Source organism: Camelus ferus, chromosome 13, assembly GCF_009834535.1.
Source record: "Camelus ferus isolate YT-003-E chromosome 13, BCGSAC_Cfer_1.0, whole genome shotgun sequence".
NCBI classification, from domain to species: domain Eukaryota; kingdom Metazoa; phylum Chordata; class Mammalia; order Artiodactyla; family Camelidae; genus Camelus; species Camelus ferus.
The window spans coordinates 44426358-44452579 of NC_045708.1; the positions used below are offsets into that span (position 1 = coordinate 44426358).

Genomic DNA, 26222 nt, shown 5'->3' on the forward strand with positions numbered 1-26222 from the left:
AGTCTTTTATAACAGTTAAAGAAGAAATAGGTCAAAATGTAGAAACAATGAATTCCATTTTTACTTCTTACCTAATGATTGGTAGAAATGTCTATAGCAATATTGATCCTACAACAATTTGTTTCAACTTGGAGGCCTCCAAGTTTAATCAACTTTTCAAACACTTTTTGGCCTAAACTTTCAACTATTTTGGCCATAGGTCTAATATTTTGGAAAATGCTTTCTGATCTTAGTACTCAATTTCCATTATAAAGTTGACATTTTTAACTTGAATTTTTTTTGCTGAATGCTTTCAGAGAATTAGCAAAGAGCATTCCCACCAAATTGCTTATAACTACAGGGTCTCATTAATCATCACTATTCCCTTATAACAACGAAAAACTGAAAAATGTGTCCCCATTTGGCTGATGACTAACCAGAAGGAAGGAAATGAAAACCTTTAGAGACAGCACTATGCATAGGTATTTCATTATATCATTTAATCCTCATATTACCCTAAGATGAATATAATTATCCTTGTTTTACTGATGAGAAACTGAGGCTCATAGAACCCAAATGACTTCCACATGTCATACATCCAAAAAGTTAGAGTCTAGGGACATTTCTGCTATATCACAGTGAGAGGTTGTCTTACAGAGACAAAAACAGCATAGAATCCCACCATAATCTACTCTCTAGTCTCCAGTCATTTCCAGCTGAAATTTTCTAGTATTTTTCTAGCAGTGAACTTTATGAACAGTAATAAGTCATCAAATGGTCTGCCCTGTGCCATTCATTCACTCATTCAACAGAGAGTGCCTCACTGTGCACTAGCATGGGAGAGAAAGACAGTTTTTATAAAATGGAAAGTCAGCATATGATAAAAAGGAATCTTCTGATGTGAACACATTCCCAGATGCTGTCAGAAGTGCTACACAAAAACTGCCTCTTAGCCCATTCCTTCTTAAAAATTCATGCCAGAATACTGATTCTGACAGAGCCCACATTATCATTGTTGACAAGACAAATCTGATAGTAAAGCAAAAATGAACTACGTTTTAAAGACATCTTAAATGTCTAATGTATATTTCAAAGGAAAAAACATGCCTCAAACTTGATTAGGGATACTAACTTGGCAACTTACTGCCAAATGTCAGCTTAAAATGCATTCAGCCATTCATCCCTTCATCCAGCTAACCATCATTCAGTCATTTAACTGCTAATAGCAATTGCTAACCCTTTCTGAAGTTTTCTATGCACCTTAGGTATATATTACCTCATGGAATTCTCACAAGTCTTTGAGATAAGCACTATTAACTCTGTTTTAGAGATAACAGACAGGCTAAGTAACTTACCCAGGATCACACATGGGCAAAAACGGTGGCAGTCTGGCTCCAGGATGCTCTAAACCACTGTTATCAGTCTGGTTTTTTTTTGGAAAGTTTGTTAGTATCTACTTATATTAGGCACCAGGCTAAATTAAAGGGAAACCACAGTGAAGATAAACATGGTTCCTGTCTTCAGGGTGCTGCCATTCAGCAGAGAAGGGGGAGAATCTATAAGCAAGTACACACGATGTAACAAGTGTTACAACAGAGGAAATACAAGCTAGAACACAGGAACATATATCAGGGAAGGTAGTGTTATGACGATCCACAGGAGGACAGGTGAGTGGGATGCCAGCAATATGATAGTCTTCCACATGTTGTGCATGCAGGTAAGCAGTAAACTGGATAATTACTTAGACCCACATTAGGGGCCAGGCTGTGCTCAGTAGGATCTAGCAGTGAATTAAAAAGAGAGAGAGAGACCCTAGTGGCAAACGATGGGGCAGGCTGTTGTCTTGGCACTACTTAGGGAAGAGCTGTGCTGTGATACGAGGAGTGGGTGGTGTGGAACGAGGAGAGGCAGAGGAAAGAAGCCTGCAGTTGTAGAATCAGAAGAATGGAATCAAAGGATGAGAGGCAGATGAGAGTTAGCAAAGTGCCATCAATCAAATGAATAAGCAGAAAGGTGGGGCTCTGTATCATTAAAATTGTTAATGCTAAATTTCTGCTGGAATATTTCTTACATGCTCCTCAAATAGGATTCTTCACAAGACTTCAAGAAACATACTAGGTGGGACAAAAATAAGTACATAGGTTGTGTGTGTGTGTTCCTTTCTCCCATAGTTTGCTGAAACTTCTATCGTCTTTCCAAGTTCCCTGGAATCTCAGTCATAGAAAGGAGTAGTTGGAAAGGAGCATGAGGCCTAGTTACTATACTTTATAAATGATGAAAAGTCTACACAAAACCAGAAACTCTAAAATAGGGTTTCTGAAGGAAATAAAAAAAGCAATATTATTATGAACTGGATTATGCTCCTCTTAAATTCATATATTATTAAAACCCTAAAACCCCGTGACTCAGAGTGTGACTGTATTTGGAGATGGCTTTTAAAGAGGTGAATAAGTTAAAACGAGTCTGTTAAGAGTGAGCCCTAATCCACTTGGACTGGTGTCCTTAAGAGGAAATTTGGACACAAGAAGGAACACCAGGCATGCATGTGCACGGAGGAAAGACAGTTTGAGGACATAGTGAGAAGACGGTCGTCTCCATGTCAGAAGAGAGGCCTAGATGATTCCATCCCTGCTGGCACCTTTCAGCTTCCAGAGGATAATTAATTAAGTCACCCAGCCTGTGGTTCGTTCGTTCTCTCTTTCTCAAGCATATTGCTGTATTTGAGCTTGTTAACAAGGCATGACGATGATGAACCCCACCCACACAGAGCAGCTAAGGTTTGAGCTCATACACTATTCACAGATAGCACTGGAAATAGCTGAACTAGAGTAGTTTCAAGCCTGCTGCCCTCTGAACATAATCCAACAGCCTCTCAGCACCACAGATATCTGTGGACTGAATGGCATAAATACGAAAAAATGAGAATAAATATTACACTGGCTAGTAAATCTAAATAGAGATAGATAAAACATAAGTGCAACCAAAGAAAGCCAGCAAAGTAATACCAAAAACCTAAAGCTTATTAACGCCAAGCATTGCCAATCTTATTTTGCCAGGAGTCTTCTAGTTCCCACTTTCCATCTTCAAAAGCAAGTGGAAATGGTGATCATTAGGAAGAGACCTAGCATTCTTTTTCCTGCTAACTTTCATGAGATATTGGGGCGTGGGGGCATGTGACACAGGGCTTGAGGACTATCTGAAATAACAGCGGTTCCAATGCACCAGGAATATGTGACCCTCACTAGAGTCCCTATCTGAGGGTGGTATTAATGCCCCTTTGATAAGTTCAAAGATCAATGTCTTTACTGGGATTGTTAGTCTTTCTCTTTGGGAAAGGAGGTGATTGTACAAGTGTGCCAAGCATTGTGGGTCTCATCGCAGATGCTAAGGCAGCCACACACTAGGTCACTCATGTGGCTCCATCTTTAATGCTTCTAACTGTGACTATGAAGCTTGCCTCCTGTACATAAATCCATGATGAAAAAGACCATATGCTGTTATATATCAACATAAATTTCCCAAGCAAATGTTCATGTCTTTGCAGACACAAGGCTTCTGTTCCTCCATCCACAGTAGGAAAATAATATTTTTATACAGGCATACGGTAATAAGACCCAGTTACCTTCAAATTCTTACACTTGCAGCTCACTGCCAACTGTTTCCTGCTCCGCCACCAACAGGTGCTGTAGCATAAACCATTTAGGAGACGTACACCTAAAATGCTGTGAGCTGGTGAGCTCTCCAAAAACAACGCTCCTTTTAGAAGACATAACAGCTTCTCATAAATATCCCAGCCCTTTAATGGTATGCTGGAAAGGTTGTGACAGAAGACCCCTATACTTGGTGAATTATGTAAAACAGCAGATAGCTTCAAGCAGAGTTTATTGCTCAGCTCTGTCTCAATTTAGACCTGACTGAAGTACATGGAGGCAAATTTAGCCAAATCTGAAATCTAACATCAGAATCACATACTTTATGCCTCCCAGACTATTCCATGAGTTTAAAGGGAAGGTGCAGAGATGGCAGATGGCAGTGTGATAGAGCTAAAAAGCTTTTGGCTTTAGAAGTCATGAGTTCTAGTCATTTACCAGCCATACGAGCCTTGAGTATGTCACTGAACCTCCTTGCTCTTCAGATTTTTCATCTTTACAGTGAGAATGGTTAATAGCACCTCAACTTGTTTTGCAAGTCCTAAATCATTCCTAGTGTGTTTAACACCTCATCTCAGAAACTGAGTGTTCTCTTAGGATGATAAGAAGCTGATAGTTCTAACTAGGTGATACTGAGTGGGGATTTGAGGATCACAGACTCTCCCATATTGTAGGTACAAGGTATGTTGGTTTTACATGTATGAAAGTGCCTCTGTATACATGGAAATGTTCTAGAAGGAGTGTGTCTGGGATTTTCTGAGCAGAATGGAGTTTAAGATTTTTTTTAACTGGACATGTATCCTTTTGATTATGCATTACTTTTTAATGATCAAAATGTCTTCTTATAGATAAAGCTGTAATTGAGCAAATGGGGTTGGGGAGAAAAAAGACACAAGACTGCTTTCCATAGTTATGAGAGGGAACGGATTCCTATTTTACAGGCTGAAGCAGGAAAAAAGAGAAAGGAGAATATTGTTTCCTGCAATTGCTGAATTTTTGTTTCTCAACTCCTTGATCTTAACACTCAAGCCCAGGTCACTGCCCAGTGGACTGTCCCTCTTGGAGGCAGAGGCCTGCAGCTCAGCAAGACAATAATACCCTTAGATTGGTTTTTTCGCCACAAGCAACCTCTGCTCCTGGGATGGTAGGTAATTCAGCTTTTTTCTCCAGAAGCAGGGCTGACCACACTAGTTGTTCTCATCCATGTGAACAGTGCTCCCACCCCCAGTCTACACAGCAGCCTTCCAACCAGCAGGATCATGGATACGAGTCAGTATAATATACCAGTTTCATTGACTAAAGGCCACACTGCACCCCAGGCTAGAACATTCCCTGCTCCGAGGCCCATTTCAAATTACGCACAGGCACGTTGTCCAACATAGCACACCAGAGGTTACATAACGAGTCCAAGTGACAGCATAGAAATACATAAATAAATGCAGTGCCTGCAATACAAAAGTTGCCCAGTTTGGACAATATGAATCAATCATCAAATTCACAGAGTGAAATGAAATTCCCAAATTTAAATTACCGTTTTAGTTACAGTTCAAAAGAGTTCAAGTCCAAAAGAATTCCTCTCTAAATTTATCTTTCTAATCAGTCTCAATCCAGTAGGGTAGAATCATTTCTTCAGTAGCTGCAATTTCCAAAACTTTAAGCTGAGTCATTAGAACCCCAAGTATCTAACAAGCCTCACCTTTCAGAGTCTAAATCATTAATAACATGCAAAAGATTATTTAAGCACCAGAACAACATCTAAGAATTTAAAAAATCCCACATGCAAATCCCCAGTCCCATAACAGTTACCCAAGCAAAATTATGTTGACAGAGCTAGGTGCATAGTACGTTTTAGAACCACATGACTATCAACAGCCAAAGACCATGGCAGACTTTTGATTTTATTACGTGGGGGACAGGAAACTGCATGTAACTTATGAGGACAAGGATGGAGGGGACTGACAGAAAAGAAAGAGAGGTGTTTTAGTTTTGTAATGTTAAAACAAAATGAAACCTGCTTTTAAAATGTAAATCTAAACTTACTGATAAGTGATATCTCCTAGGTGATATCAAAATGGTTAATAAGTTGTGGAACTGGAAATTTTGGTAAAATTGAATTTCAGATAACTTGGAAGATTTCCTGGCTGATTGGATTCTCTTGAACTCCACGGTGCCTAGACAAGTGTTATCACACATTAGATACCTTTTAACATTGCCTGCAAAAAGCCTTGTTAAGAATGTACCTGTATATTAACAGCTTCCTCATACCATTAGGGTCAAGTTCAAAAATCTTTACCTGCTTATTAACAGTCAGATCCTTAAAGCTGAGAACCCTAAACACAGTCAATAACTTTTCAAGCTCACGTGTCCCTCACTAGTCCTACTCTTCAAATGTACTGTGCCCACTACCAGGCCTTCACACCTACCTCTGAATTGCCCTACTTGAAGTATTTTGACAAATGCTTTTATATATTACTGTATTTAATCTTGATAATTCTCTTCGGGGGTAAGTCTGAATGTCTTCCTTTACCAGTGAGGAAACAGGCTAGAAAATAAACAGCCCAAGACAACACAGCTAAAAAGGAAAGGTGTGAGAACTTGAACCCAAAGTTAGAATAGATTGAAAGCCTAGTCTCTTAACCATTTTACCACCGCATAGTAGGGTATAATAGTTGAGATACGACAATAAAACTTGTGCTCTTTCTAAAATATAACTACATTTCTTGGGTCATAAACCATACATGTTCATTACATTATAGCTATATAAGGCTTCCCATATAAAATGGGAAAAAGTGTGTTTCCATTTCTGGCAATATAGGGGAATAGATAACCTGAAAATACCACTACTACAGAATACCTTGATACTCCCTTGAGTAAAGGATCAGAGGATGCATTAAATAAGTTGCTTAGTCTGGCAATAATGTGTAGAAAGAACTGGAGTGGGGTCAAACAGGATAAAAATAGTCTTAACAAAATATTTTCACTTGTCTTTCAATTATATAGACTTGGAAAGTTTTCTAAACTTTGTAGGTAACCCGACAGTTAGAAAGTGGTATATATAAATGTATGCATGTGCAACTCATTTTTTAAGCAAAGCTTCCTTTTTTGTTAAGTATTGTGATGTCAGTTTTCTCATCCTGTTAATTTGAAAAATGCCTCTTGTGTGCCTTCCTAATTTGCATACCACTCCCCAGCTTGTCTCCTGGATGTCTGCAGTTTCAAATTCTAACAGGTGTGCATTACACAGGATGCTAGGTAGAGGTCAATAGATGTTACTATGAAAAATATTTAAAAGAAAAACGGTCTGCCTCTAACTGCTTATTAGCAAAATATACAATGTTCTACTTTAGATCCTTCAGTGAGTGAGTCATGTGGGTCAGTCTACACATTGGCTGGTTAGTGTATTATTCCTGCCAAATCATCCAGTTGAGATGGGAACATTAATTTATTTGAGCAGACATGTGTCTATGTGGCTTTAACAAAACAGCCATATGCTGCTCCAATAAGTAACGTAACAAAGAAAGCACAATTAATGCCAGAACCTACACTAGAACTTTTGAAAGGGACCATGGTGAATGTTCTTCAGCCTTACTTTTCAGTGGCATTTCACTTGTTCTAATGATCTTCTGCACCAATCTGGTCCAACACATATTGCCCCAATTAAGTGTGAATTCTGTGATGTTTTACATTAGCTTTGGGTTTCCTTCCTCTCTTTAATGGATTTTAACTAGAGGATTTAAAGCATAGCCATAGATCTTTGGATGTAGGCTCCCCTCCTCTACCCAAGACTTTGTGGGGAGGGGTCTTGTCTTGCAGGGCTGAGGGAGCCAGGTATTACTGAAATCCCTTGGCCAAATACTATCTTTAATTGAGGTCACTACCAAAGCTAACCCTCAGCTTGGTATGATTTTTCCAAAGTTAGTGACATTATTTTTGTAAAATGAAATGTATTCTACTATAAATTTACTATATACAGAACATTCAAAAAGTTTTGAAAGTAGGAAGAGGGAAAATCTTTACCTGGATTACCCCCAAATGACCACTGTTAAATTTATTGTGTGCATTCACTACTGCAGTGATTTTATGTATAATTTTTTCAATATAATATGGTCATTGATTGATATATATGCTATTTTTGTGTTAACAGAAGTATAGTCCCACTTTTTTAAACAAAAAAATTTAATGGCTACACTAAATATTCTTACCCTAAATATTTTCAGAAAATTGGGTTGTTTCCAATATTGCACTATGACAATAAACACAAGTGTTACTAACATAGTACTTAGAGATACCTGCTGTTACTAGTTGCTTTTGTATCTTTCCAGAAATGTCTATTAATTTAGATGCATAAATGTATGTGTGTATTTAATACAAATGGGCTTATAATAACCATATTCTTTACTTTGTTATAAAAAACTGTCAATGAGAATATTTTGTGGTAGTGGCCCAGATTCTAGAGCCAGGTTGCCTGAATGGAATACAGCTTCAATACGTAATAGCTTTTGCAACCTTAGCATATTATTTTATCTATACCTCAGTTTTCTTATCAATTAAATGAGAATAATAAAATAGTACATACTTCATAAAATTGTCAAGATTAAATGACACATAGTAAGCATAATACAGATGTCTTGTTATTTTCCAAATCTCACTTTTAACAGTAGTATAATATTCCACAATATGGTTGAACTGCAAGTCATCTTATTCATGGACATTTTACATTCTTATCAGTCATATAGCCTATTAAATACAAAACTATAATAAAGATCCATTTAAATATATCTTCTACACATGCATGAACCCACCTGTTATATCCATAATTAAAACTTGTAAAAAAAATTGCTGAGTCAAAAGAAAAGCATTCATTTTAAAATTTGCCCTCTACTATGATCATACCAATTTTACTTCTACATTGCTCAGTAACTGTCTCCATACTTTTTAGCCAACACTGGTTTTCTCAGTAGTTTCATATTTTGTTATTTCAGGAGATAAAATATGTTATTTTGCTTTAATTTGCAGGCCCCTCATCTTGTGTGTGATTTAACATCTAATGATAGATTGTAAGGCCAGCTCACTTTTTTTAAACTCTGGGAACTATAGAATAATGTCCTTTGATCATTTTTTAAAACTGAATTGCTCTGTTTTTATTTGTAAGGTATGTTATAGAGTAATCAGTGTTTTGTCTTAAGTGTTGAAAAACTCCTCAGTTAATAATTGTCTTTTAATTTATGATACCTATTTCTATACACAAGTTCTTTATTATTTATTATTTTTAAATAATTGGAATGTCATAATTAGAATAGCCTTCCCCACTCTAAGGATACTAAACGTTACTGGATCAATTAAGATTAAAATGTTACCCATTTTTCAAAAGACCTAAATAGACATTTCTCCAAAGAAGACTATCAGAGAAATGCAAATCAAAACTACAATGAGACATTACCCCACATTAGTAAGAATGGCCATCACTAAAAAGTCCACAAAGAATAAATGCTGGAGAGGATATGGAGAAAACGTAACATTGGTATAAGTGTAGTTTGGTGGAGCTACTATGGAAAACAGTATGGAGATTCCTTAAAAAACTAATAGACATACCGCATGACCCAGCAACCCAACTCCTAGGCACATATCAGGAGAAAAATCTTAATTTGACAAGATACATGCACCTCAGTGTTCAGAGCAGCACTATTTACAATAGCCAAGACATGGAAGCAATGTACAGATGATTGGATAAATAAGATGTGGTATATAGAATAGAATACCACTCAGCCATAAAAAATGAAATAATGTCATTTGAAACTACATGGACAGACCTAGAGATTGTTATACTAAGTGAAGTAAGTCAAAGACAAATACCATATGATATAACGTAATCTGGAATCTAAAAAAATGATATAAATGAACTTATTTACAAAACAGAAATAGACTCACATAGAAAACAAACCTATGGTTACCAAAGGGAAAAAAAGTGGGGGAGGATAAATTGGGAGTTTGGGATTAGCAGATACAAACTACAATATATAAAATAGCTAAACAACAAGGACCTACTGTAAAACATGGGGAATTACCTACAATATATTGTAATAACCTATAATGAAAAATAATATATAAATATGTATGTATAACTGAATCACTATGCTGTACACCAGAAACTAACACTGTAAATCAACTATACTTCAATAAAAATGTTACCCATTTTATCTTCTAGTACTTGTATGATTTTTGTATGTTTATATTGTGTGTGTATCTATCTAGAATTCATTTTACTAAAATAATTAATGTGTAAGATTAAATATATATATTTCCTCCAAAACTCTTTTCACTACTGTCTTGAAATGCTATCCTTCTCAAACTTTTAGAAATTCACATTTATTTGGGACCTTTCTGAATTCACTATTTTTTTTTCATTATTCTGTTCTTGTTCCTGCCTAAACTAGTTTTAAGCGTAGAAAGCCTTCCACCTCTGACAAGAGTTTTAAAAATCGCCTCTATTTTCTTTTGCATTTATTGTTTTATTTTTTATTAAATTTAGTTCTTTGAAAGATTTGGGATTTCCTTAAGGTGCTGGTCCCATTTTTATTCCTCTAGAGGTGAAAGATCAAGCCCATCAAATGTTTTTCTTCCTCAGACTTTTCTTAACAGAATATGTTTATCAGGAATTCTTAACAGTTTTCTTGTGCATGCTCAGTCCTTACTCTTTATTCTCAGACTTGACACCTTTTTTTTTTTTTAACATCTGTTATAAGAATGTTAATATGGTCATCTAAATCACTCTCAGAAGAAGAAAGAGGATCTAAGGGAAGTGCTAGGTGCTGAAAAGTCATTTAATCATTATAAGAGTTCTATTATGAAGGCACTGTTATTTTCTTATAAATGACTAAATAAACCCAGGAAGCCACAGACCAACTATCTTGTAAATGGCAGAGTCAAAACTTGAATACAGGTCTGTCTGGTCAACCTCAAAACCCCATGCCTTTTCTCCCATGCTGCACTAATGTCGTTTTGTAATTCTACATAATGACCTAGTGCCCTATCCTAGATCCTAGGGATCCTCTTATTACAGTTGTCTTTATTTCATTTAATAGATGAAGAAAAAGAATTAACAGTGTTCTTCTATATCATGGTTTAGCACCTCAATTTTTTATACATACACACAATATACTGCACATATTTTTAAAATTTACATATATGTGCTGTTCATTGTTTCTAAGAATGTTTAGTTTTAGTTTTTTAAACTTAGTTATCAAAGGAATAAAGCCAACCACAAAATAAGAATTAGTTAAAAAAGATACATACACCCTGCTATTAACAGCATAGCACCTCAATTTTTACAGAGGGAAATATAGTTTAGGAAATGGGAAAAGTTTTCCTACAATATAGGATACTTTTTAAAACAATTTTTAAAAGATTTCCTATGATGTGTCTTCTCTGGAATTTATCATCCTTTTTCCTAAAAAATTATTCACTGAAAGTGATTCAAACATGAGGTAGACCTTCTGTTAAAACTGTGCTTCCTCTTTCATCAGAGTGGGCTTCAACTGCTTTAGCAGAAACTTGAGAACAGCACCTTAAATGGTAAGAGGTTTTATTTTTCTTCAGTAACAAGACAGCTGGAGGTAGTCCAAGGTTGGTTCAGGTGCTCAAGGAAGTCACTGAAAACCCAGGATTATTCTAGCTTCTATGATTGCAAGATGGCTATTTTTCTGTCGGGCCTTGAGGCTAAATTCCAACAGAAATAGAGAGAAGACCAAAGGCTGGTGCCAGCTGAATCTCTCCCCTCTTATGCGGAGAACAGTAACTTTTCCAGAGGACCCATTTAATGGGCTTATCTGTATGTCATACAGCCATCAGAAGCTACAAGACAGCCTGAGAAATCAAGATTTTTCAACTGAGTGAAGTACTGCCTATGTATTATTAGGTTCTCTTGATTAGGAAGAAAGAAGGAACAGATATGAAATGCTCTGTGAAATCAGCCCTGAGCACATCCGCTACACGATCCCAGCAATGTGATGGCCCTAAAGCAAACCTCAATCATAAAAACAAGTTGCTATCATTATCATAAGGAAACCTATTAGAAGCTAAGAAGAAAAACATTGTGAATGTCTTAAATAAGACATGATTAAATATATTTAATAAGTATTCATAGGAATATAAATCATTATAACACTTTTTATGTTTAAGGACAGCATGAAAGACATTAGAGGAGCGAGCATGGGTTCACACTCTATTCTTTCCTAACTCTGTGATCTTAGAACATTCATGTAGTCTTTTCTCTCAGGCAAGTGAAACTTCATTGCCTATAAAATGATATCAGATCAATAAAAATAAGCAACAGAATTAAGCCAGATTTTCACAGAAAAGGAAACAGGACAAGCCAATAAACCGAAGAAGGGGTACTCATCTTCATTAGTCATCAGGGTAATGCAAATTAAAACCACAGCAAGCCGTCACTTCGTACCCATGAGGTTGACTAAAATTAAAATCTGATAACACCAAGTATTGACAATGATGTAGAGCAGGATTTGGCAAACTCCAGCTCACCAGCCAAATCTGGTCTGCCACCTGCTTTTGTACAGCCCATGAGCCAAAAGTGATTTTTACATTTTTATAATGAAAAGCATAGAAAAAAAAAAAAAAAGATCAGTCTTTCACAGAGAATAGTTGATCAATTTTGCCACTTGGTGCTAATGCCTAAAATATTTACTACATGGCTTTTTACAGAAAAGGTTTTCTGACCCCTGATGTGGAGCATAAGAATCCTCTTATACTGCTGGTAAGAGTGAAAATGATAAAACCACTGCAGAAAGCAATTTTGTGTATCTAGTAAGATGAATAGGTGCAAACCCCAGGACCTAGCAGTACCCTAGAGAAACATTTGCCAACTTGAACAACACCATGTACAGCTGGGGAAAAAAATGGAGCAAACCCAAATGTCCACCAACAACAGACTGGAAGAATAGAGTGGAATACGACACACAGGGAATACTGCTATTGACACCAACATGCGTAAATCGCACAAAGAGGGTAGCAGGCAAAAATACAAGTTCTAGAGTAGCTCTGTCCACTAGAAATATGTGAGAAACATATTTAATTCTTAAATTTCCAGTAGCCAAATTAGAAACAAAATGGATGAAATTTTAACCATCTATTTCATTCAACCTAATATATCCACAGTTATTATTTCAACATGTAGTCAGTATAAAAATATTGATAGATGACATTTTTATATCGAATCCTTAAAATCCAGTGTGGATACCTACAGGACATCTCAACTCAGAATAGCCACTTTTTAAGTGCTATTAGCCACATGTGGCTAGTGGCCGTCATATTGAACAGCAGTTTGAGAAGATGCAAACAGTAAACCCTATTTATAGTTCATCGCTCAAAGTAAGCAAATCTAAATGTTATATTATTTAGGGAAATATGATACGTGGTAAAACTACAAAGAAAAGTGAGGGAGTGATAAACCCAAGATCCAGATGGTTGTGAAGTCTGGGGGTGGAGAGAGGGGGAACTGAAATGGAGAGCTGGTTCTGAGGTACTCAAAGGTGCTGATAATATTCTATCTTGTAAGTTTGATGGTAGGTGCATGGACGCTTTTTTAAAAATTATCTGTTATGATTACTATTTTGCAGCTATTCAATCTTTCATAAAAATTTGTAAGTAAACCCCTGTATCGGGTGGTGACTGTAAAGAGAAGCTGTAATACAACCACTTGTGCAGAAACTTTTGATCAGTAGGACAGAATGTAACCCGACAAGTTAGTATCTATTATCGTTTCTTGTAATTTTATAATTGGAAGGTCCGTATGTGCACAAGTTGCCACGAGGTAGAGACTTTAAATAGAGAGAATTGAGCAATACAAGAGAATGTAAACTGTTAGTTGATACCCACAAAACAGAAGAGGAGAGATGGAGAAAAATCAATGAGGAAGAAAGAAATCTGCATAAGTGGCAGCGGAGACATGTGGAAGTCTTGAAGGGTGACCAGCTGTTGCATCTCTGAGATTTGTCAAAAAGACTTGTGGGGGAGAGTCAATTGACAGGAAGCTGTCATGGAGGGCTGGGAGGGGATGGGGGGGTTGACATCCTCAGGGGTGGGATGGAGAGCAGTAAACTATACTGGGAAAGAGCCCCGGGCAGATGCAGTGCTCAGAGCAGGTCCTAATCTGCTGCACAGACTGTCTGCACACAAAGAGCTGCAATTGGCAGCAAGAGCGCGTGCTTGGCAGAGTCAAGGCGGCTTCTTTTTCTGGCTCTGCCACTCTCTCATCTTACCCTCTTCAGTAGCTGGCTTGAGGCAGAAGAGCTGAGCTCTCTGCAGTGCATGTCTTTCTAAGATGAGGTGATGAAGACAGCAGAGCATGCACGGCCCTGTAACAGGAGCAGAGAGCTGTGCGGATACCAGGTCCTGGCTCTGGGTGGGCAGGGGGAGGAGCCACAGTCAGGGACTATCAGGGACGAGGGCCTACGCAGCTCTTCCCAAACAGTCTGCCATAGAGGTAGTGAAAAGTGGGTAGAAAATGATGTCCCTTTGGAAGGTCACAGGTTCATACAGCTACTAAACCTGCAGAAACTGGGTTAAATTTCACTCAGGCTGTGATTTGAGAGAACTCTGGCATCCGTGTTACAGGAGAAGAAATAAAAATGCTTCTTTGATATTCACTATTACTCACACATCATAGAGTCCTTAAAATCTGTGCAAAGATGCCTGCAGATAGGGAGTTGGGGGGGGTCCCTTGGGAATATTGAGTCAGAATCTGCAAAGCCACTGACACCACAGTTTAGAACTAATCCCTCCTCTACAGGCTATATCTGCCATGTCTTCTGCCTCTTGGTGTTCCTCGCAGAGGCTAGGAAAGCCACTGGATCAAGGCAGACACTCAGCAAAGGAGAGTTGACAGAACACGTACATAAGCGTGAGCCAGCATGCACTGTCACCTGGCCTGTTTGGTAAGCCCCACCGCGTGCCACCCAGAAGTCACTTTAGATGCATGATTCCACTCAACTTTCAGAACATGCCCCAGAGAGACACCATTTTCTCCATTTCATAGATGAGAAGGCTGGCCTCAGAGGAGTGTACCTTGTCCCCAATGCTGAGCTGTACTTGAACTCTTTTTAACCTGTCAGATTTCAGAGTTCAGGTTTGTCCCACTGCATCATGCTGTCTACTCAGTTTACTGAACATGAACTTAGTGCTGGTTAGTATCTATACTTAAAGTCTTACAACCACCCTGAAAGAAGTGTATTCATAATATTATGCTTATTTTGTTAGAAAGATAGTGAGATTGAGAGGGGTTATTTCTGAAAGCTGTTTCTCCATAGAGGCAAAGGCAATCATTTAATAACACACTTATTGAAGATTTACAACATGGCAGGCAGGGTTCTAAGTACTTTAGCATGCATTTATGTATTTGTCCCCAGAATAATTTTTTGAAATAGGTACGGTTATTATTCTCACTTGTCAAATAAGGAGAGAGAAGCACAGAGAGGTTAAACAATTTATCCAACATTATCCAGCTAATGAAAAGTAGGACTGGAAATCAAACTTCAACAGTAAGATTCCATTGGCTGAAATCCAGATCACACCACCATAACTAATATGTGCCAGATACTTCCAGGTGAAGAAGTGACCCTCGATGCCTGATTAAAAAAAAAAGAAACCCTACATAATTACTCTTCCCTTTACTTCCTTCCATACATACTCTCCTTTCCTGAAAGAGTGAATTGATACAGGAGACTTGGAAGAGAAGGAAAGTAAAGAGGATCCACAGATTTGACTTCTCTGTGTTCATTCTTCCCCCAGACGATTGGTCTAAGGCAATCATGGCAATTCTAATTCTGACAAATGAAATGTAAGAGGAAGTCTGTTGGGGTTGCTTCTGAGAAAATATTCTGCATTCTCCATAAAAATTCACTCTGTTCCTCTGTAGGTAGTTATTTCTGGATGTGAGGGATGGGGCTGTGGTAGATACGTGTTACCTGCGTGAGAGTGAAACAGCCCTGAGGAAGGTAGAGCTAAGAGATGAAAAGACTCTGGGCCTCGATGATACTGTTGAACCAACAGGACTTCCTTCTCTTATGGAAATAATAATTGTCCTTACTGTTTGAGCTGTGTTGAGAAGGGCTATCTTGTTACTTGCAGCCTAAAACATACTGACTGAAACAGAGGCTATTCTTAAGCATATGATAGAATCTAGAATGAAAAATTGGGCTCGAAGAAAGATCATCCTTATTTGTAAGCCTCAATCAGCCTCAGACAGTCTGGATCTCTGTTTCATGTAAGTGTGCAAGCAGGGGCTAGGCTACCATTTGTAGAACAAGTATATTAATCAGTGCAGGAGGTTGACCCAAATTATCTTAAAGGCTTCCAACTCTAGTTTTAATCTTCTTTCCATAAACAATATAAATAAAGTTTGTAAGTTTTTATAATTTCTAATTACCAGAAACAAGTATACATTTAAAAAAATCAGTAAAAGCCATATGTCATAATTTTAAGACAGCCGGTTTTTATATTCATAGATTAACAAATAATCTAAATAAATAAGCTATGGGGTCCTGTTCTGATGAGTCACTGAGAAATTAATCTGAGAATAGTAGGATTTCCCAGGTCAGTTAAATTTCTTTCTACCACTTGCCTCTACTCTATCCTCCCATCAAAATCATCTTTTTTTTTTAAATACCAGTGCTATGTTTTAATACCTTTTTTCTTCTTGTAAAAGCAAAGCTACACTCAAGACATCCTTCCCGCTTGAACCCAAGCACCTCTCTGGCTTCTGCACCCATATACACGTGCACGCCAATTACTATCTGTATACTAGACTATTACTAGACTGGGTTCTGTACTAGAATAATAGCCTCAGGCCTGATAGGGCACGTGAATCTGGTCTAATCACATCACATATGTCGTATTTGGATCATCCTAACCTCCCAAGGCTAATTTGCATATCTTTAGGCATGGACACCTGCTTCTTCATTTGGTAACCTGATCCATTTTAAGATTTCTATGACTATGAGAAAGTGTCTTTCAAGACTCAGTAGAAATCTGTAGTTTTTTTGTTTTTTTTTTTTCCCTCTTCAATGATCTCAGTTCTTTTACCTGCAAGGCCACATAGAACAAGAAAACTCTCACATGACAGCCTTGGGTGTAGAAAGAGGATAGGGTATAGAAAGAAAAGCTCTTTCCTGCCCCCTTAAATATTCAGTTTCAGGTGAATAGCACTAGTTCCTTCAAACACACCTCAAAGTACATTGTTATAAATTAGACTATGATGACAAAAAAAAGGAAAATTTCAATCAAAATCCCTCTGAAAGGGTGGTGTCCAAGCTGAACACAAAATTTGTCCTGAGCACAAGTTCTAGTTACTTGGGATAGATTTTGTGTTAGAATTTGTATGACAGGATGGCAAATCCCTGCTGTATGTTTGGCTGGCCCCAGTTGAGTTCAGTGAAAGGCACTGGAGGGAGATCAGTGTGGAAGGATTCTATTTGTGCCCCATCCAGGTCCCATTCATGGGCAGGGCTCCCACACAGCTCCATGAGGACTGGCTTCTAATGGCTCATTGCTGCTCCTTTTTCTAGAGCACCATCCTTGGCTGAATGAAAAGTCATCCAGTAGAAGAGCTTACCTCCCACCCGGTGGTTACCCAACATCCACTAGGTGGCTGACACAGTAGCCTATGTCTCAAGGCAGGATCAACTCTCATGTTCTAGAACTCTCTGTGGGATCAGAGTGAAGCTAGACTCTACATCCTTCCTCAGCTCCTCTTCAGCCTCATCCTACCTCCCACACTCACTTTCTCTTGAGAGAACGCCTTCAATAAATCAAGAGTATCCAGAACACTGGTGTGGGCGTTCTCCTAAGAAAGCCAACTTAAGACAAAGTATTTCTTCTCTGCTTCTACCCCATGTCAGTGCCACCTCCCTGACAGAAGTGGTATCTCTCCAGGACCCCAGCTCTCCCTGGGATCAGTATTTCCATTGTCCTCCCTTGTCCCTTCAGCCCTGGAGGTGATAACGGTTTCTTGACGTTACTATTCACTTGGTCCCTCAGACTCATTTGTTTCTTTAACCCTGCCCATCTCTCTGGAAGTGGTCTTTTTACGAGATCCTGTTCGTTGGAACCATCTGTGGTGAACTGGCTTCCAGCTGGGGTGAGGCCTGATACAGCTGGCCAGTACACATTCACCTGAAGGAGTCCTTTTGTGATGTTTTGAAAATACGATTCTCCTCCATTATTGTTCCTTAATTATAAGGTGTGTCTGTTTCTCCACTTTTTGAGCCTAGGTTGGCCTTGTGACTTTCTCTGGCCAGTGAGAGGTTAGCATACATTAGCTGGGACTTGAAACGTGCTGCTGCACACTGCAGCTCACCCAGTGCTGCTCTTGGGAACTCCGTGATCACCGCCGTGTGAGCAGTCTAAGCTACTCTGCTGGATGACAAAAGACACGTAGCCCAGTCACCCCATCACCCCAGCCTTTATTCTGCCAACTACTAGACATGTGAATAAGGCTCTCCTGAACCATCCAGCTACCGGCCAACCCACCAGATGACGGCAGGTCCAACAGAAATCAGCGAAGCTTCTGGTCTGGCCCAGACCAGAACCACCCTGCTGAGCCACAGACTCAGGACCTAAATACATGGCTGCTGTTGTTGTTTTAAATCACTATTTTTAGGCATTGTGTGTAAGGCAGCCAGAGATAACCAATACATCTTTGGCTAATATCAAATAAACCTCAAAGCTGAACACACTATGATGTCTTTATTACTATTTTTTATATTTAGCTAATATTTGAAGTTTTGGCATCACACACTTTCTCATATAGTGTCACATCTGATTCTCTAAACTATGTTTGAGCACAGTCAACAGACAGCATTCAGCTATTGTCAGCAACTCCAGGTTCTTCCTCAGCTACAGGGTCACCTCCTCCAAAGTCACACTCTTTTCAGTATATTTCACATCCAATGACCAAGCAAATCAGGAGTATACAGTAGGTCAGAGCATTCTGTACCCACAAAGGACATCTCCAATAGGCAGAATTTATTCTGGAGCTCCCACTGGGTTGGCTTAAGCCTTTAATCATTTTAGGGAAAAAAAATTAATTATCATGAGAAAATGATCAACCTAATGTTATGTTGATGCATAGAAAAAAGGCCAGAAGGATCTATACCAAAATGTTCATTTCCCACATCCTAACTTCATCTTATATCATTTCCCTGAAGTGGACAACACTCCATTCAATCTGCCCTCCTCTCTCTTTCTCCCCAGTCTTCACTCTGTCTCCTAACATACAATAGGGCCAGGCAGCTCTATCCAAGACTCTCCCTTTGGCTGTCTCGTTCCCATCTTCAGATTTCACTCAGACAGAATCACCTTGGTTAGAAACCCATCCTGTCCTCCTTATCTAATGCGCTATTACTTTCTGAAACACCACCTTACTTACTCTCTTCACAATCACAATTCACAATTGACTTATTTATTTGCGTATTTTCTTTCTCCCTACCCAAAGAAACTCCACAAAAGCAACAACTTTGTCTAGTTTATTACTGACACCAAGTGCCCAGCAAAGTACTGGTATGGAGTAGGCATTCAATGAATACTTTTGCAGGAAAAAGCCTTTTGTATGGTGGGATTTTAGTTCATTATACTCTTTTGGAGGATATTCTGTCTTCTCCAAATTTTCTAAAATGAGAAAATGTTATTTTTATGATCCAAAACAACTAACATTTTACAGGATATTCAGTGGGCAAATACATCATGAGATCCTGCTCTCCAAAAAAAAAAAAAAAAAAAAATGGCTTGAATGTTATTTAAGGAGCAATTTATACACTTGGAAGGAAAATAAACCATTATGCCCTGTGGCTTGTGCTGTGCCCAATTGGAAGAACAAGGGCAGTTACATCCCGTCTTCCAATTTCACTGCATGTCAGCTTCCTATACGCCTTGCCTGGGGGACAGGGAGGCAAATGGTTTAGAGAAGTGAAGATGCTGCTGCTTAATATATCTTTCTTATATATATTTTGGCACAAAGGTTTTCCCAAAACTGGAAAAGCCACTGGCAACTGAAGGGATTTGCCTCCTTTTGTTGAATTAATCAGGCAAAGTCAGTGTTTATGCATTCTCAAAGGACAGCTTCGAGAATCAGTGTAAACTCTTGCGTATGATGAAGTGAGTGTTTAGCTGTGATCCACACAAAGGAGGCAAGGCTAATAGTCATTGGGTGCCTCCTCCATGGCGTTTCTGCTAACCGTTTAGAACATTCTTCCACATTTTACATATCTGCTTCCTGACTTGGAACAATTAAGTAATTTACTTGTAGTAACACTGCTAGCAAACAGCACTGGAAAATGAAAGTCTCTGAGACGTCACAGTTGAGAATGTTCCCAAATCAACCTATTCTTGAAGTTTTTACAAGCCACTTCGAGAGTTTTCATCTCACTTTGAAACCCTTATCTGCATTTTCCACTGAATCCTCAACATATGGAAACAGTTGAGGTGCTACACATTTGGTCATTACTCTCTTCCCCAATTTCATATCTTTTGTTTTTTAAAAAAAAAAAAACTTCTGTAACTTAATTGTATTTATCCACCATGACACAGCCTGCAAGCATTTTCACCATCACTGAGTATTTATAGATGCTTGTTAATTCAAATTGTCCTCAGATGAGATGCACACTTCCCTATGAGCTCTGTTTTCTTACTTTCTGATGAAAAATAGAAGATAGAAGGGCTTTTTGAAAAGGCATCATCAATGACTTCCAGTTCCAATAAGCTGAAAAAGGCAAAGGATCACAGTATAAATGCTGTCACAGAGAACCTTGGTGGGGGTAAACCCCATATGATACTAAAAAGAATGTATTAGTGATGACAAAAGTCTCTTGATTTGAGAGAAAATGCCATTTTCTTCATAGGGCCATCTCTCCAGCTAAAATTTGTTGAGTGAAATTTCATCTAAGCATAATGGGACTTGGTTGGAGCCCAAAGTTAAAGTGGGAATGTGGGTTTGGGAAACAGGTTTTGTCTGAGATCTCAGACACAACATTGGGGCAGACAGTCAAATCAGCCCTGGGAGTTCATTTGAGAAGGTACTGAAAAGTCATAAATCTGCTGCACTCCAGAAGCAAAGAGGAGTTAAGAACCAGAGTAAGTGAGAATTGAAGAGAAATCTGAGGACCGGGCGTGAAAAATACCTCCTGAGTTTTCCTTAGTTGTTTGCCACTGCTTCTGCTAGAACTAGGTAAAACCTCATTGCTGGAGATACCCCATTGCTTTAAAAGGTGACTGGAAGTCTTCAAAATGTCAGATCTTATCTTCCTTTGCTTTTAGGTTCTGTGTGGCTTGGTCCTTCCTACCTCTTCAGCTTATACTGAACCAAACTCTATGCCTCTCACTCTATTTCATCCATAAGGCTCCCACTCCATAGTCATCTGAAGGGCTGGGGTTGTTTCCACTTTCTTCTCTTTTCCTCTTGCCCTTTCCTTCCCTTTCTGAACAGTTCACTCCTGTAACTATGAGATGGGAACCCAGAAGGTAAGGTGAACATGCTTGGCAAAGAAGAGATTGACACGGTGACACAGAGAGGGATTTGAGCCCAAGCAAAGTGTAGGGTGTGTCTGATTACAGCTGCTGAATCCTGAGAGGATAAAGAGGGTGTTGTGCGAGGTGGCTGATCTGCATGGGGTTTCAGAGTGTGAGCCAGGTAAGGATGGCTTCTACATTCCCACTTGGGAATGGCCTGTGTAGGGGGTCAGAAGCTAAGCAAGGTAAGGAAGTCACCTCAGTGGGGCTGGGCTGGTACAGGGTGCTCAAGCCCAAGTAAGCTGGAAAGGACATGTGTATGGGAGGAAACCCAGAATAGGGAGCAGAAGAAGTAAAAAGTAAGTATGGTAGACAGGATGTCCATGCACCAAAGGGAATGGCCTGGGGTGTGATGCCAGAGCCCAAGCAAATAAGGCAGGTGTTTCTTTAGAGAAACACCTCTTCAGCCTTGTCTGAGTGGGGTGAGCCCACACACACAGGAATGGTCTAGTGGGTAATATCAGAGCCTGAGACCATCCATGTGGGAAGGATGCCTGGTTTGGAGTATTAGAGAGCACGCATAGACAGGAAGATGGGAGGAGGGGACAGCCAAGGAAACTGTTGGAGTCTGTGCATACTGGGGAGTGTTTTCACACACTGGGAGAGCCTGACACATGTGTCAGAGTAAGGTGAGGGTGAGGAGAAGATTTGGGTGAATGGGAGGCAGCAGGGACCCAGAGCAGGATGTTGAAGCCCATGGTGGGTAAGAAGCATCTCTGCATGGAGAGGGAGAGGTCTGTGGCAATGGGAGACTGGTAGCAACAGATGAATTAATTAAATTAAAAAAATATTATTTCATGTGTACAATGCTATACCTCTATTTAATGTGATAAATCAGTGTTACCTCAATTTAAGAAAATGAGAATGTTTGTTTTATAAAAAATTATTTATCTTGCCTGATTGAAAAAAAAAAAAGGAAATATGTTAAGGACAATGAAAGGCAGATAACTCACTGTTGGAGAAGAGAGTTCCAAACAGACAAGAATAAAATAAAGTGGGCCATTTGCTGTTGGATTGGGACTGAATTTATCAATGTGAGTTCGTAGTTTTCAATATGTACAGACAGATTTTATATTCAAATTTATCATTTTAAGACATTTGGGCCAATAAACACAAATAAGAAAAGACAAAAATAAACCAATAAAGAAAGGGTTAGGGTGTTAGTGTCCTGGACAGGTCAGAGCTAGTACTGAACTTACTGCCTGATGCTGGGGGCCAAGAAGGTTTGCCAAGTTCATTAAGTAGGTATTAGAAACACCTCAACAACTGTCGCAGGCTGGTGGCTCCAAATGAGGCGAACCACCCTAAGCCATGGGAAGAACGCACTACCTGTGAGAGAACTGTTAGTCTGCACTGTGCTTGGCGCATGGTCTAAATGCACACAACATGTGCCCTGGGGGAACCTCAGATAGAGAAATAGAACACTAGTCGTTCAAACCCCTTACAACACAATTACTAACATGCCTTCCTTCCTCATTCGCTGTGGTTATCGAATTTTTCCTCCCTCCGCAAGTCTGCATGCCTGTACTTCCTGTCCATTAGCCCTATTTATTTAGACACTGTTAGAACCAAGTTTTCAATTATTGTGAGGTTCCAATCATTATTTCAGCCTGAACATCTGGGAACTTAGATCCAAGTAGAATTTCTGAAGAGAAGAATGAGTTTGGGTTTAGCTGTGTGGATTTGCAGATGTCAGTGGAAATTCCCGTGGACTTCTGCTGACAGGTGGGAAAGTGAGAGGGCAGCGGCTGAGGCCAGAACTATAGGCTGCCGCGATATTCCAGAGAAGAAAATGTTGATGGTGGTGGTGGTGATGCGGATGTGGGTGATGACGGCAGTGATGATAAATCTTTATTAGGTTCTTTCCACGTGTCATCACTGTGCTAAATGGCTCATGTGTACTATCTTATTTAATCCTCACATTAAAACTCTAAGGGACACTTGTCCCGTTTTATAGATGTGTAAATGGAAGGACTGAGAGATTAATAGATTTCTCAGCTGTTCACAGTTGATAAGTAGTAGAACAAGTATTTGGACAGTCTACTGTAGATTCTTATTCATACTTTTAAACCATTTTGTATTTAATATGTTTTAAGGAACAAGCAGAGAAGAAACCATCTAAGGGCCAAGGACTAGATTTGAGGAGAAAGGACAGAAAGAGGAACTAGCAAAAGAGACAAAGAAGGAGCAAACAGGGCAACAGGAGGGGAACTAGAGAAGACAATGCTCAGAGGCTGAAGAGGGAATGTAAAGAAGGTTGATCCAGAGGGAGAACCAATGCCCTGGTGGAGGTTTTGGAGAAAGCCCCCAGATCGGGTAACTAAACACCAGGCGTGATCTCAGAGATGATCATCTCAAAATCGATTTCATGTATTTCAAATCATCTATCTACTATCTGTTCTCTTACCTTCTTTCCATTTCCTAAAACAGTCTTCAAGTCAGCACTTCGAACGGACTTTAGGCCAGAACTGAAATCTGCAGTTTCCTCCTTAGCTTCTTCCGAATGGAAGCACCATTCACATAAGAGCAGGGAAGTGGGACTGAGATGTTGATTTCCAAGTCCCAATTCCAGAAAAGCCCTCAGAATGAAGCTCCTGAAAAAGCATTCTCTCTAGCCCAGAATAGCAAAGTATGCCACTGGAACAAGGCACATTTTCCACACTGAAGGAAAATGGTTGGTTGATTCTCTCTTCTCTCTCCCTCTGCCCCCCACCCCCTCCTCTAACACACACACACACACACACACACTCAAGAGAGAACAAAATATACTTCCAGGTTCTGAAATATACTCAAGAATCATTGTGATTTATAGTTTGCTTCTCATTCCTATTGAAGTAACAATAATTCTGGCCCAAACATGGTAGAATTAATCACTTCTCTAATCTCCTTGACATAGTACGATTTCATGCAAAGCAGTGATTCATCAGAATGGGAGCTAGATTTCTTCAGGGTCCTACTCTTTTCCTTTCCCTACATCAGGAATAAACTTGAGCTGATCTAACTCGGTCATTTCAAAAAGCTGAAGTTTCAAGGAATTCGTTCTCACTAGGGATCTCTACATGTCTTCAGGATCTCTACCTTCAGTAGGGTTCCTCGGAGTGATTTTTGAATTTTGGCAAAGTTAGCTTTGGTTGTGCCTGCCCCTACCATTAGTTTAACTTCCATGATACACATTCTGAGGGAAAAGAGGAAAATAGGCAGATGAAGTTCACAGATAGGTCAGTCCTGGATGATTTGGTAAATTAGTTACAAACCCACAAGAGGCCACAGAGCGTAAGAAACAAAACCTGGACTCAGAGCCAAACTTTCAAGAGTCAAGACTTCCTGGATCTGCTGTTACATATATTATGTACTGGGCTCATGCACCTGCAGTCACCGCATGGTACTGTATTTGCTTAATTATCTGTCTTGTCCACTGGACCCTGAATTCCATGATGACGAGGACCATGCCTGTTTTTCTTAGCATTAACTCCCAACCCCAACACAGCACCCAGCTCTAATTTAGAACCCTAGGCTTGAACCCTGAAACACAGTTAATCCAGGTGTCCAAAGCATTTACCCAGGAATGACCTGAAATGACTTTAACCCGTTGTGTAACCTTTGGCAAGAAGCTATATCTTCTCTGCATGTACATCTTCTTTTCAAAAGAGGCCACTGATATGGACCCAATCTATTTCAAAGGGTTGTGGTGAGTTTCAGTCTTGGGTGAGTCAAAGAGCAGTAGATGTTCAAATATACCATGCAAATGAAAAGTCTTATCTCCCCATAAATCTTCTATCTGGAATGTCTAACAGAACACATAAGCATTCACCAAAGGGTTATATCCAGTATCCTTTAAAGTTCATTCCAACTGTGAGACCTTATAATTCGACAGTTCTAACAATCGCTGTAGTATGTTTGGAGTTACTTATGTCTAGGTGCCCCTACTGAAGCATAAAGAAGAGATATGTTAAAACATGTCTTTGGGGTAACTAAAATCTTTCTCTGTTGTATGTTTATCTTTAGAGTATTTTCTAACGCTAAGCTAGACCATCTAGACTATTATTATTGAACGTTTTACTGACTCTAAACCTCACATACATAACAATGACAGACTCTAATATGGTATATCATAATTCACAAAACACTTTAACTTATGTTATCTCGTTTAGTTTTCTAACGTCCATTATAAATGTTTCCATTTTACAGATGAGGAACATGAGAGTCTTATATGCCATGCTATTTCCCTAGAATTGTGTTGAAAAGTGGCAGGAAAAGGCATTATCAGGCACTTTGGAAATGTCATGACTGATATCTGTGCAGATTAGATTCAGAAAGCCCACTTTTCCTCATTCCTCCCCAGCTTGAAAGTTTCTATTGGGTTCCGTTGCTGCTGTTAACAGATGACCATAAACTTAGTGATTTAAAAGAACATACATTGGAGGTCAGAAGCGTAAAGTGGGTCAGCAGGGCTGTGTTTCTTCAGGAGACTTTTGAGAAAATCTGTTCCTTTTCCAACATAAAGGATGCCTACATTCCTTGGCTTGTGGCCCCTTCAAAGCCAGCATCATAGTATCCTATCTCCTCTCTTACCTCCTGCCTTTCTCTTATAAAGGTCCTTGTGATTATATCTGACCCACTCAATAGTTTAGGATAATCCCCCATCTCAAGATCCTGATTTTACATCTGCAAAGTTTATTCTGCTACGTAAGGTAACATATTCACAGAGTCTGGGGACTATGATGTGAATATCTCTGGAAAGGGTGAATTTATTCAGCATTCCACAGGTCCATCTTACAAACTCACTTTCTTTGCCCTCAAATGAGTTGCTCAAAAATTAGACACAACCAGCAATGTTTAGCTGCACACTGTCATGGGGAGGATTTGTCTTCAGGATAGAACAGGTTGGTTTTAAACTTGCTTGTTTTCTATTTGATGACCTTGATGTTATCATTTATCCCTTTTAAGTTTCCATTTTTTCAATCCAGAAAAAAATACATGAAATAGGCTATTCTAATCCACCTGAACCTAAAAAAATTA

The 26222-nt window shown here is 39.1% G+C and overlaps 1 long non-coding RNA gene across 2 annotated transcripts in view; it reads right to left on the reverse strand.

Annotated features, from left to right (window-relative positions):
• The window catches only part of LOC116668035, a 139421-nt gene that overhangs the window by 16081 nt on the left and 97118 nt on the right, over nt 1–26222 (reverse strand). Inside the window, exon 1 of one of the 2 annotated variants that reach the window (XR_004325082.1) lies at nt 9222–9324. The exons of the other annotated variant lie outside the window; for it this stretch is intronic. This is a non-coding gene — a long non-coding RNA (uncharacterized LOC116668035). Of the gene's footprint in view, nt 1–9221; nt 9325–26222 lie in introns of those variants that run through there. 2 annotated transcript variants of the gene reach the window in all.